The following is a 13,928-nucleotide window of genomic DNA, read 5'->3' as shown; positions in this document are numbered from 1 at the left end:
TGTCATTTCTGTTCCGTAAAGGAATCACAGCACGCGTCGCCTTCCAGCACGCTGGGTCGGGACACGATGCCGAGGATCGGAGAGTGCGGTGTCTTCCTCGTTAGTATAGTGGCGAGTATCCCCGCCTGTCACGCGGGAGACCAGGGTTCGATTCCCTGACGGGGAGTAGAAAGCTTTTCTTTTACCTCCTTAGAGAAAGGACTGCCTTTCACTTCTCTGTTTTCTTTCACAGCGCCGTGCACCTTTTCATTGCTCTCGCTTTCAGAGCCTCCGCACGGCACACGACTCGACATCAGGAAGCACATTGAAGTGAAAGCAGGAAGCGCTGCGACATGCACTGTGCACATCCCGCCACACTAAGAGGTGAGTGGGTCTGTTCGATGCACAAAGAACGCTTTGAAAGCATCAAAGGCAAGTCATTCCGAGTTGGTCGTTTGTGTTTTCTGTTCAGACGCGAAATGCTGAAATGATCTCTCGGCTCCTCGGTTGTCATTTCTGCTCCGTAAAGGAATCACAGCACGCGTCGGCTTCCAGCACGGTGGGTCGGGACACGATGCCGGGGGTCGGAGAGAGCGATGTCTTCCTCGTTAGTATAGTGGTGATTATCCGCACCTGTCACGCGGGAGACTGGGGTACATCAGGACGCGCATTGAAGTGAAAGCAGGATGCGCTGCGACATGCACTGTGCAGATCCCGCCACACTAAGAGGTGAGTGGGTCTGTTCGATCACAGCGCTAGGCGAATCCCCAATCCCCTTTTGTGCGTGCCGACAAAGGAAGCCGGTCTGTTTCCGCCCGGTTTCGGGCCGGGGACCTTTCGCGTGTGAGGCGAACGTGATAACCACTACACTACGGAAACGGTGGCAATCCCTGCCCAGCGGCCCAGCGCTGAGCTTCGCCAATGCGATTCAGCTGCTTCCAGTGCCTTTATTGGAGTGCGCTGATGGACCGTGCTCTCTCTCCAGAGACCAGCACGCCTGTCATGGACGGAGCAGGAAAGGCGGCGCCACATTCTACAGCCCTCTCCACGCAATCGACGAAATCGGGCTACTGAAGTGGAGAAAATCGCCTCTCCAGAAAGTGCAAATATCATCTTGGAGAGTATAAACCCTATTGCCGAAGGTCAGCCCTGTCTACCAGAGTAACCCTCCCACCTCCTGCAGGGATGATCAGCTCGTCTCACACGCGAGAAGTCTTCGGTTGGAAACAAGCGCCCCCTCTTCTCGCGCGTTTTGCACGTTCGAGTGGTTTTAATGCGGCTCCTTCGTACACGGTGCTGATCTTTTGGAAAGCAGGAGGCAAAACTGACAGGTTCCCATACCGGGAGTCGAACCCGGGCCGCCTGGGTGAAAGCCAGGAATCCTAACCGCTAGACCATATGGGAGCACACACCCCTGCTGTTCCGGGCATCATGCAAGCAAACTACATAAATATGAGAAAACGCGCAAGAGAGTTGTCACTCAGAGTGTCGAAGGGTCGATGTATACTGGGGCTCAGTTGAAATGCAACGTCAGGACTTTTCCGAATTAGGTCACACGAAGAGAGCACAGCCTTTTCCGCCCTGCCACGTGGGTATCGGTAACTCGCCGTGATCGTATAGTGGTCAGTACTTTGCGTTGTGGCCGCAACAACCCCGGTTCGAATCCGGGTCACGGTAGAATAGGGGCGTCTGCTTTTACTACTTGCGCGAATGAAGGCAAAAAAAAGCCAATCGATGTGAACGAACGGCGCTTTACAGAGGAGTACTGCCTGACTGGATCGTTGATGAACGACAGAGGCCACTCTGACCTCTTCTCGGTTTTCTTCAATGACTTACTAAGGATCTTCTTCACATTCGCCCATGCAGGGGAAGCCAGTTACACCAAAGCAAACGCAGGAAAGTGCATTTCAAGCAGAGACCAGGAGGGACTTGTTTACACCGAGAGTGGTCGGAGAATGGAACAATGCGCCCAGCCCTGTTGCTGGAGCCGATTCTTGATGAGATCTTGGGCTCACTAAGAGGCCCCCGCTGGATGCTAATCTTTCTGTTATTGTTGCAGGTCCTGCGCTGCTTTTGAGCCGACAGAGCTCGTCCTGGTCTGTCGGCACAGCCCAATTGCAAATGATCGGCTCCGCGTACAGCAGGAACGTGCGTTTGGTACAAGAGTGCATGAAGGCACCGGAAATACATTGGGAACAAATGACCGGTCGCTCAAGACCTCTGTGAAGTACAGGAGCGTGCAAAAAGAGGCTGTTTCCGCCCGGTCTCGAACCGGGGACCTTTCGCGTGTTAGGCGAACGTGATAGCCGCTACACTACGGAAACCTGCAGGGACCGCTGCTGGTGTCTCGCTTGCGTTTCGGGCTGAGAAAGGGAAGCGTCACTTTAGGCAGGGGGCGCTGGAGAGAGGAACAAAGGGCGCGATGAAACAAAATGCCGAAACCCGGGATCAAACCAGGGACTTTTAGATCTTCAGTCTAACGCTCTCCCAACTGACCTGTTTCGGCAGTGCGCAGAGCCCACAGCCACCTGCTCCAGCCTTCCTGTGTTGCGGCATGAGCGCACCAAGAGGAGCGGGAGAGTGTTGCAGGAACGTCACTCAGAAGGAAAGCCACCCAGCTGTGCCCTCTGAGCTCTGTCCAGCGCATCTTCCTCGCATGGACTCCTGCCTGCGACGGGCAGGAAACAATTAGCAAGAACAGAGCAGCACCCCATGGGTGTCTCATGACCACACCTTAGGTTGTGACACGTGCAGGTGTGAGGGGTTGCCGGGCTACTCTGGAGCAGAGCTTGGGCGGAGGGGGGGCGGGAAAGCAGACAAAGAGGTGACACCTCAAGGTCTGCACGATCACAGCTCTCCGCCGCCCCAGGCTTCCGCTCGATAAGCTACTGGACACACCCGCCCCTCCTCACACAGACCGTGGAAAAGCCCCCGAGTGGGAGGGCTCTCTCTTCCTCCCAGGAGCTCTTGGACGCACAGACAGAGCGCGGGGAGCCGCCGCCTGCAAACACGGCTCCAGGCAGGACTCCACTCCGCAGGAGCCGCAGAGCAGAGGAGATGGGGGCAGCTTAGCTCCTGTGCAGAGACCTGAGCTGTTGTTGCTGCGGACGCTGTCTTTTCTGTTCTCGGGGTAGGAGTGAATGTTGAGTTGCCCTTAGAAATGAAGCAGAGCACTTCAACGGCACGGGTGTGTGTGCGTGCGCCCTGGTGATTCTGGGAGACAGATCGAACCTGGGCTAAAAGAGAGGGGGCTTAGCCCTCTTCCATTTGCTAGTTCAGAGTTGTACAACCCATCTGTATCTGCTAGGCGGCGCAGTCGTCGTGCACAAAGAACGCTTTGAAAAGCGTCAAAAGCAAGTCATTCCGAGTTGGTCGTTTGTGTTTTCTGTTCAGACGCGAAATGCTGAAATGATCTCTCGGCTCCTCGGTTGTCATTTCTGCTCCGTAAAGGAATCACAGCAGGCGTCGGCTTCCAGCACGGTGGGTCGGGACACGATGCCGGGGGTCGGAGAGAGCGATGTCTTCCTCGTTAGTATAGTGGTGATTATCCGCACCTGTCACGCGGGAGACTGGGGTACATCAGGACGCGCATTGAAGTGAAAGCAGGATGCGCTGCGACATGCACTGTGCAGATCCCGCCACACTAAGAGGTGAGTGGGTCTGTTCGATCACTGCGCTAGGCGAATCCCCAATCCCCTTTTGTGCGTGCCGACAAAGGAAGCCGATCTGTTTCTGCCCGGTTTCGAACCGGGGACTTTTCGCGTGTGAGGCGAACGTGATAACCACTACACTACGGAAACGGTGGCAATCCCTGCCCAGCGGCCCAGCGCTGAGCTTCGCCAATGCGATTCAGCTGCTTCCAGTGCCTTTATTGGAGTGCGCTGATGGACCGTGCTCTCTCTCCAGAGACCAGCACGCCTGTCATGGACGGAGCAGGAAAGGCGGCGCCACATTCTACAGCCCTCTCCACGCAATCGACGAAATCGGGCTACTGAAGTGGAGAAAATCGCCTCTCCAGAAAGTGCAAATATCATCTTGGAGAGTATAAATCCTATTGCCGAAGGTCAGCCCTGTCTACCAGAGTAACCCTCCCACCTCCTGCAGGGATGATCAGCTCGTCTCACACGCGAGAAGTCTTCGGTTGGAAACAAGCGCCCCCTCTTCTCGCGCGTTTTGCACGTTCGAGTGGTTTTAATGCGGCTCCTTCGTACACGGTGCTGATCTTTTGGAAAGCAGGAGGCAAAACTGACAGGTTCCCATACCGGGAGTCGAACCCGGGCCGCCTGGGTGAAAACCAGGAATCCTAACCGATAGACCATATGGGAGCACACACCCCTGCTGTTCCGGGCATCATGCAAGCAAACTACATAAATATGAGAAAACGCGCAAGAGAGTTGTCACTCAGAGTGTCAAAGGGTCGATGTATACTGGGGCTCAGTTGAAATGCAACGTCAGGACTTTTCCGAATTAGGTCACACGAAGAGAGCACAGCCTTTTCCGGCCTGCCACGTGGGTATCGGTAACTCGCCGTGATCGTATAGTGGTCAGTACTTTGCGTTGTGGCCGCAACAACCCCGGTTCGAATCCGGGTCACGGCAGAATAGGGGCGTCTGCTTTGACTACTTGCGCGAATGAAGGCAAAAAAAAGCCAATCGATGTGAACGAACGGCGCTTTACAGAGGAGTACTGCCTGACTGGATCGTTGATGAACGACAGAGGCCACTCTGACCTCTTCTCGGTTTTCTTCAATGACTTACTAAGGATCTTCTTCACATTCGCCCATGCAGGGGAAGCCAGTTACACCAAAGCAAACGCAGGAAAGTGCATTTCAAGCAGAGACCAGGAGGGACTTGTTTACACCGAGAGTGGTCGGAGAATGGAACAATGCGCCCAGCCCTGTTGCTGGAGCCGATTCTTGATGAGATCTTGGGCTCACTAAGAGGCCCCCGCTGGATGCTAATCTTTCTGTTGTTGTTGCAGGTCCTGCGCTGCTTTTGAGCCGACAGAGCTCGTCCTGGTCTGTCGGCACAGCCCAATTGCAAATGATCGGCTCCGCGTACAGCAGGAACGTGCGTTTGGTACAAGAGTGCATGAAGGCACCGGAAATACATTGGGAACAAATGACCGGTCGCTCAAGACCTCTGTGAAGTACAGGAGCGTGCAAAAAGAGGCTGTTTCCGCCCGGTCTCGAACCGGGGACCTTTCGCGTGTTAGGCGAACGTGATAGCCGCTACACTACGGAAACCTGCAGGGACCGCTGCTGGTGTCTCGCTTGCGTTTCGGGCTGAGAAAGGGAAGCGTCACTTTAGGCAGGGGGCGCTGGAGAGAGGAACAAAGGGCGCGATGAAACAAAATGCCGAAACCCGGGATCAAACCAGGGACTTTTAGATCTTCAGTCTAACGCTCTCCCAACTGACCTGTTTCGGCAGTGCGCAGAGCCCACAGCCACCTGCTCCAGCCTTCCTGTGTTGCGGCATGAGCGCACCAAGAGGAGCGGGAGAGTGTTGCAGGAACGTCACTCAGAAGGAAAGCCACCCAGCTGTGCCCTCTGAGCTCTGTCCAGCGCATCTTTCTCGCATGGACTCCTGCCTGCGACGGGCAGGAAACAATTAGCAAGAACAGAGCAGCACCCCATGGGTGTCTCATGACTACACCTTAGGTTGTGACACGTGCAGGTGTGAGGGGTTGCCGGGCTACTCTGGAGCAGAGCTTGGGCGGAGGGGGGGCGGGAAAGCAGACAAAGAGGTGACACCTCAAGGTCTGCACGATCACAGCTCTCCGCCGCCCCAGGCTTCCGCTCGATAAGCTACTGGACACACCCGCCCCTCCTCACACAGACCGTGGAAAAGCCCCCGAGTGGGAGGGCTCTCTCTTCCTCCCAGGAGCTCTTGGACGCACAGACAGAGCGCGGGGAGCCGCCGCCTGCAAACACGGCTCCAGGCCGACTCCACTCCGCAGGAGCCGCAGAGCAGAGGAGATGGGGGCAGCTTAGCTCCTGTGCAGAGACCTGAGCTGTTGTTGCTGCGGACGCTGTCTTTTCTGTTCTCGGGGTAGGAGTGAATGTTGAGTTGCCCTTAGAAATGAGGCAGAGCACTTCAACGGCACGGGTGTGTGTGCGTGCGCCCTGGTGATTCTGGGAGACAGATCGAACCTGGGCTAAAAGAGAGGGGGCTTAGCCCTCTTCCATTTGCTAGTTCAGAGTTGTACAACCCATCTGTATCTGCTAGGCGGCGCAGTCGTCGTGCACAAAGAACGCTTTGAAAAGCGTCAAAAGCAAGTCATTCCGAGTTGGTCGTTTGTGTTTTCCGTTCAGACGCGAAATGCTGACATGATCTCTCGGCTCCTCGGTTGTCATTTCTGTTCCGTAAAGGAATCACAGCACGCGTCGCCTTCCAGCACGCTGGGTCGGGACACGATGCCGAGGATCGGAGAGTGCGGTGTCTTCCTCGTTAGTATAGTGGCGAGTATCCCCGCCTGTCACGCGGGAGACCAGGGTTCGATTCCCTGACGGGGAGTAGAAAGCTTTTCTTTTACCTCCTTAGAGAAAGGACTGCCTTTCACTTCTCTGTTTTCTTTCACAGCGCCGTGCACCTTTTCATTGCTCTCGCTTTCAGAGCCTCCGCACGGCACACGACTCGACATCAGGAAGCACATTGAAGTGAAAGCAGGAAGCGCTGCGACATGCACTGTGCACATCCCGCCACACTAAGAGGTGAGTGGGTCTGTTCGATGCACAAAGAACGCTTTGAAAGCATCAAAGGCAAGTCATTCCGAGTTGGTCGTTTGTGTTTTCTGTTCAGACGCGAAATGCTGAAATGATCTCTCGGCTCCTCGGTTGTCATTTCTGCTCCGTAAAGGAATCACAGCACGCGTCGGCTTCCAGCACGGTGGGTCGGGACACGATGCCGGGGGTCGGAGAGAGCGATGTCTTCCTCGTTAGTATAGTGGTGATTATCCGCACCTGTCACGCGGGAGACTGGGGTACATCAGGACGCGCATTGAAGTGAAAGCAGGATGCGCTGCGACATGCACTGTGCAGATCCCGCCACACTAAGAGGTGAGTGGGTCTGTTCGATCACAGCGCTAGGCGAATCCCCAATCCCCTTTTGTGCGTGCCGACAAAGGAAGCCGGTCTGTTTCCGCCCGGTTTCGGGCCGGGGACCTTTCGCGTGTGAGGCGAACGTGATAACCACTACACTACGGAAACGGTGGCAATCCCTGCCCAGCGGCCCAGCGCTGAGCTTCGCCAATGCGATTCAGCTGCTTCCAGTGCCTTTATTGGAGTGCGCTGATGGACCGTGCTCTCTCTCCAGAGACCAGCACGCCTGTCATGGACGGAGCAGGAAAGGCGGCGCCACATTCTACAGCCCTCTCCACGCAATCGACGAAATCGGGCTACTGAAGTGGAGAAAATCGCCTCTCCAGAAAGTGCAAATATCATCTTGGAGAGTATAAACCCTATTGCCGAAGGTCAGCCCTGTCTACCAGAGTAACCCTCCCACCTCCTGCAGGGATGATCAGCTCGTCTCACACGCGAGAAGTCTTCGGTTGGAAACAAGCGCCCCCTCTTCTCGCGCGTTTTGCACGTTCGAGTGGTTTTAATGCGGCTCCTTCGTACACGGTGCTGATCTTTTGGAAAGCAGGAGGCAAAACTGACAGGTTCCCATACCGGGAGTCGAACCCGGGCCGCCTGGGTGAAAACCAGGAATCCTAACCGCGAGACCATATGGGAGCATACACCCCTGCTGTTCCGGGCATCATGCAAGCAAACTACATAAATATGAGAAAACGCGCAAGAGAGTTGTCACTCAGAGTGTCGAAGGGTCGATGTATACTGGGGCTCAGTTGAAATGCAACGTCAGGACTTTTCCGAATTAGGTCACACGAAGAGAGCACAGCCTTTTCCGGCCTGCCACGTGGGTATCGGTAACTCGCCGTGATCGTATAGTGGTCAGTACTTTGCGTTGTGGCCGCAACAACTCCGGTTCGAATCCAGGTCACGGCAGAATAGGGGCGTCTGCTTTTACTACTTGCGCGAATGAAGGCAAAAAAAAGCCAATCGATGTGAACGAACGGCGCTTTACAGAGGAGTACTGCCTGACTGGATCGTTGATGAACGACAGAGGCCACTCTGACCTCTTCTCGGTTTTCTTCAATGACTTACTAAGGATCTTCTTCACATTCGCCCATGCAGGGGAAGCCAGTTACACCAAAGCAAACGCAGGAAAGTGCATTTCAAGCAGAGACCAGGAGGGACTTGTTTACACCGAGAGTGGTCGGAGAATGGAACAATGCGCCCAGCCCTGTTGCTGGAGCCGATTCTTGATGAGATCTTGGGCTCACTAAGAGGCCCCCGCTGGATGCTAATCTTTCTGTTGTTGTTGCAGGTCCTGCGCTGCTTTTGAGCCGACAGAGCTCGTCCTGGTCTGTCGGCACAGCCCAATTGCAAATGATCGGCTCCGCGTACAGCAGGAACGTGCGTTTGGTACAAGAGTGCATGAAGGCACCGGAAATACATTGGGAACAAATGACCGGTCGCTCAAGACCTCTGTGAAGTACAGGAGCGTGCAAAAAGAGGCTGTTTCCGCCCGGTCTCGAACCGGGGACCTTTCGCGTGTTAGGCGAACGTGATAGCCGCTACACTACGGAAACCTGCAGGGACCGCTGCTGGTGTCTCGCTTGCGTTTCGGGCTGAGAAAGGGAAGCGTCACTTTAGGCAGGGGGCGCTGGAGAGAGGAACAAAGGGCGCGATGAAACAAAATGCCGAAACCCGGGATCAAACCAGGGACTTTTAGATCTTCAGTCTAACGATCTCCCAACTGACCTGTTTCGGCAGTGCGCAGAGCCCACAGCCACCTGCTCCAGCCTTCCTGTGTTGCGGCATGAGCGCACCAAGAGGAGCGGGAGAGTGTTGCAGGAACGTCACTCAGAAGGAAAGCCACCCAGCTGCGCCCTCTGAGCTCTGTCCAGCGCATCTTTCTCGCATGGACTCCTGCCTGCGACGGGCAGGAAACAATTAGCAAGAACAGAGCAGCACCCCATGGGTGTCTCATGACCACACCTTAGGTTGTGACACGTGCAGGTGTGAGGGGTTGCCGGGCTACTCTGGAGCAGAGCTTGGGCGGAGGGGGGGCGGGAAAGCAGACAAAGAGGTGACACCTCAAGGTCTGCACGATCACAGCTCTCCGCCGCCCCAGGCTTCCGCTCGATAAGCTACTGGACACACCCGCCCCTCCTCACACAGACCGTGGAAAAGCCCCCGAGTGGGAGGGCTCTCTCTTCCTCCCAGGAGCTCTTGGACGCACAGACAGAGCGCGGGGAGCCGCCGCCTGCAAACACGGCTCCAGGCCGACTCCACTCCGCAGGAGCCGCAGAGCAGAGGAGATGGGGGCAGCTTAGCTCCTGTGCAGAGACCTGAGCTGTTGTTGCTGCGGACGCTGTCTTTTCTGTTCTCGGGGTAGGAGTGAATGTTGAGTTGCCCTTAGAAATGAGGCAGAGCACTTCAACGGCACGGGTGTGTGTGCGTGCGCCCTGGTGATTCTGGGAGACAGATCGAACCTGGGCTAAAAGAGAGGGGGCTTAGCCCTCTTCCATTTGCTAGTTCAGAGTTGTACAACCCATCTGTATCTGCTAGGCGGCGCAGTCGTCGTGCACAAAGAACGCTTTGAAAAGCGTCAAAAGCAAGTCATTCCGAGTTGGTCGTTTGTGTTTTCCGTTCAGACGCGAAATGCTGACATGATCTCTCGGCTCCTCGGTTGTCATTTCTGTTCCGTAAAGGAATCACAGCACGCGTCGCCTTCCAGCACGCTGGGTCGGGACACGATGCCGAGGATCGGAGAGTGCGGTGTCTTCCTCGTTAGTATAGTGGCGAGTATCCCCGCCTGTCACGCGGGAGACCAGGGTTCGATTCCCTGACGGGGAGTAGAAAGCTTTTCTTTTACCTCCTTAGAGAAAGGACTGCCTTTCACTTCTCTGTTTTCTTTCACAGCGCCGTGCACCTTTTCATTGCTCTCGCTTTCAGAGCCTCCGCACGGCACACGACTCGACATCAGGAAGCACATTGAAGTGAAAGCAGGAAGCGCTGCGACATGCACTGTGCACATCCCGCCACACTAAGAGGTGAGTGGGTCTGTTCGATGCACAAAGAACGCTTTGAAAGCATCAAAGGCAAGTCATTCCGAGTTGGTCGTTTGTGTTTTCTGTTCAGACGCGAAATGCTGAAATGATCTCTCGGCTCCTCGGTTGTCATTTCTGCTCCGTAAAGGAATCACAGCACGCGTCGGCTTCCAGCACGGTGGGTCGGGACACGATGCCGGGGGTCGGAGAGAGCGATGTCTTTCTCGCTCGTTAGTATAGTGGTGATTATCCGCACCTGTCACGCGGGAGACTGGGGTACATCAGGACGCGCATTGAAGTGAAAGCAGGATGCGCTGCGACATGCACTGTGCAGATCCCGCCACACTAAGAGGTGAGTGGGTCTGTTCGATCACAGCGCTAGGCGAATCCCCAATCCCCTTTTGTGCGTGCCGACAAAGGAAGCCGGTCTGTTTCCGCCCGGTTTCGGGCCGGGGACCTTTCGCGTGTGAGGTGAACGTGATAACCACTACACTACGGAAACGGTGGCAATCCCTGCCCAGCGGCCCAGCGCTGAGCTTCGCCAATGCGATTCAGCTGCTTCCAGTGCCTTTATTGGAGTGCGCTGATGGACCGTGCTCTCTCTCCAGAGACCAGCACGCCTGTCATGGACGGAGCAGGAAAGGCGGCGCCACATTCTACAGCCCTCTCCACGCAATCGACGAAATCGGGCTACTGAAGTGGAGAAAATCGCCTCTCCAGAAAGTGCAAATATCATCTTGGAGAGTATAAACCCTATTGCCGAAGGTCAGCCCTGTCTACCAGAGTAACCCTCCCACCTCCTGCAGGGATGATCAGCTCGTCTCACACGCGAGAAGTCTTCGGTTGGAAACAAGCGCCCCCTCTTCTCGCGCGTTTTGCACGTTCGAGTGGTTTTAATGCGGCTCCTTCGTACACGGTGCTGATCTTTTGGAAAGCAGGAGGCAAAACTGACAGGTTCCCATACCGGGAGTCGAACCCGGGCCGCCTGGGTGAAAACCAGGAATCCTAACCGCTAGACCATATGGGAGCATACACCCCTGCTGTTCCGGGCATCATGCAAGCAAACTACATAAATATGAGAAAACGCGCAAGAGAGTTGTCACTCAGAGTGTCGAAGGGTCGATGTATACTGGGGCTCAGTTGAAATGCAACGTCAGGACTTTTCCGAATTAGGTCACACGAAGAGAGCACAGCCTTTTCCGGCCTGCCACGTGGGTATCGGTAACTCGCCGTGATCGTATAGTGGTCAGTACTTTGCGTTGTGGCCGCAACAACTCCGGTTCGAATCCAGGTCACGGCAGAATAGGGGCGTCTGCTTTTACTACTTGCGCGAATGAAGGCAAAAAAAAGCCAATCGATGTGAACGAACGGCGCTTTACAGAGGAGTACTGCCTGACTGGATCGTTGATGAACGACAGAGGCCACTCTGACCTCTTCTCGGTTTTCTTCAATGACTTACTAAGGATCTTCTTCACATTCGCCCATGCAGGGGAAGCCAGTTACACCAAAGCAAACGCAGGAAAGTGCATTTCAAGCAGAGACCAGGAGGGACTTGTTTACACCGAGAGTGGTCGGAGAATGGAACAATGCGCCAAGCCCTGTTGCTGGAGCCGATTCTTGATGAGATCTTGGGCTCACTAAGAGGCCCCCGCTGGATGCTAATCTTTCTGTTGTTGTTGCAGGTCCTGCGCTGCTTTTGAGCCGACAGAGCTCGTCCTGGTCTGTCGGCACAGCCCAATTGCAAATGATCGGCTCCGCGTACAGCAGGAACGTGCGTTTGGTACAAGAGTGCATGAAGGCACCGGAAATACATTGGGAACAAATGACCGGTCGCTCAAGACCTCTGTGAAGTACAGGAGCGTGCAAAAAGAGGCTGTTTCCGCCCGGTCTCGAACCGGGGACCTTTCGCGTGTTAGGCGAACGTGATAGCCGCTACACTACGGAAACCTGCAGGGACCGCTGCTGGTGTCTCGCTTGCGTTTCGGGCTGAGAAAGGGAAGCGTCACTTTAGGCAGGGGGCGCTGGAGAGAGGAACAAAGGGCGCGATGAAACAAAATGCCGAAACCCGGGATCAAACCAGGGACTTTTAGATCTTCAGTCTAACGCTCTCCCAACTGACCTGTTTCGGCAGTGCGCAGAGCCCACAGCCACCTGCTCCAGCCTTCCTGTGTTGCGGCATGAGCGCACCAAGAGGAGCGGGAGAGTGTTGCAGGAACGTCACTCAGAAGGAAAGCCACCCAGCTGTGCCCTCTGAGCTCTGTCCAGCGCATCTTTCTCGCATGGACTCCTGCCTGCGACGGGCAGGAAACAATTAGCAAGAACAGAGCAGCACCCCATGGGTGTCTCATGACCACACCTTAGGTTGTGACACGTGCAGGTGTGAGGGGTTGCCGGGCTACTCTGGAGCAGAGCTTGGGCGGAGGGGGGGCGGGAAAGCAGACAAAGAGGTGACACCTCAAGGTCTGCACGATCACAGCTCTCCGCCGCCCCAGGCTTCCGCTCGATAAGCTACTGGACACACCCGCCCCTCCTCACACAGACCGTGGAAAAGCCCCCGAGTGGGAGGGCTCTCTCTTCCTCCCAGGAGCTCTTGGACGCACAGACAGAGCGCGGGGAGCCGCCGCCTGCAAACACGGCTCCAGGCCGACTCCACTCCGCAGGAGCCGCAGAGCAGAGGAGATGGGGGCAGCTTAGCTCCTGTGCAGAGACCTGAGCTGTTGTTGCTGCGGACGCTGTCTTTTCTGTTCTCGGGGTAGGAGTGAATGTTGAGTTGCCCTTAGAAATGAGGCAGAGCACTTCAACGGCACGGGTGTGTGTGCGTGCGCCCTGGTGATTCTGGGAGACAGATCGAACCTGGGCTAAAAGAGAGGGGGCTTAGCCCTCTTCCATTTGCTAGTTCAGAGTTGTACAACCCATCTGTATCTGCTAGGCGGCGCAGTCGTCGTGCACAAAGAACGCTTTGAAAAGCGTCAAAAGCAAGTCATTCCGAGTTGGTCGTTTGTGTTTTCCGTTCAGACGCGAAATGCTGACATGATCTCTCGGCTCCTCGGTTGTCATTTCTGTTCCGTAAAGGAATCACAGCACGCGTCGCCTTCCAGCACGCTGGGTCGGGACACGATGCCGAGGATCGGAGAGTGCGGTGTCTTCCTCGTTAGTATAGTGGCGAGTATCCCCGCCTGTCACGCGGGAGACCAGGGTTCGATTCCCTGACGGGGAGTAGAAAGCTTTTCTTTTACCTCCTTAGAGAAAGGACTGCCTTTCACTTCTCTGTTTTCTTTCACAGCGCCGTGCACCTTTTCATTGCTCTCGCTTTCAGAGCCTCCGCACGGCACACGACTCGACATCAGGAAGCACATTGAAGTGAAAGCAGGAAGCGCTGCGACATGCACTGTGCACATCCCGCCACACTAAGAGGTGAGTGGGTCTGTTCGATGCACAAAGAACGCTTTGAAAGCATCAAAGGCAAGTCATTCCGAGTTGGTCGTTTGTGTTTTCTGTTCAGACGCGAAATGCTGAAATGATCTCTCGGCTCCTCGGTTGTCATTTCTGCTCCGTAAAGGAATCACAGCACGCGTCGGCTTCCAGCACGGTGGGTCGGGACACGATGCCGGGGGTCGGAGAGAGCGATGTCTTCCTCGTTAGTATAGTGGTGATTATCCGCACCTGTCACGCGGGAGACTGGGGTACATCAGGACGCGCATTGAAGTGAAAGCAGGATGCGCTGCGACATGCACTGTGCAGATCCCGCCACACTAAGAGGTGAGTGGGTCTGTTCGATCACAGCGCTAGGCGAATCCCCAATCCCCTTTTGTGCGTGCCGACAAAGGAAGCCG

General features: G+C 55.5%; 2 non-coding genes across 2 annotated transcripts; both read right to left on the bottom strand.

Annotated features, from left to right (window-relative positions):
- Window positions 1-1,311: 1,311 nt before the first annotated feature.
- trnae-uuc (transfer RNA glutamic acid (anticodon UUC)) lies at window positions 1,312-1,383 on the bottom strand. Its single transcript has one exon. It is a non-coding gene; the product is annotated as a tRNA-Glu (tRNA).
- A 9,667-nt stretch (window positions 1,384-11,050) lies between these two features.
- trnae-uuc (transfer RNA glutamic acid (anticodon UUC)) lies at window positions 11,051-11,122 on the bottom strand. The gene has a single exon. It is a non-coding gene; the product is annotated as a tRNA-Glu (tRNA).
- Between the last annotated feature and the right edge of the window lie 2,806 nt (window positions 11,123-13,928).

Source organism: Atractosteus spatula (assembly GCF_055471065.1).
Source record: "Atractosteus spatula isolate fAtrSpa1 chromosome 10 unlocalized genomic scaffold, fAtrSpa1.hap1 SUPER_10_unloc_8, whole genome shotgun sequence".
NCBI classification, from domain to species: domain Eukaryota; kingdom Metazoa; phylum Chordata; class Actinopteri; order Semionotiformes; family Lepisosteidae; genus Atractosteus; species Atractosteus spatula.
Note: the sequence above shows the minus strand (reverse complement) of the source record. Positions and strands in the feature narration are given on the sequence as shown.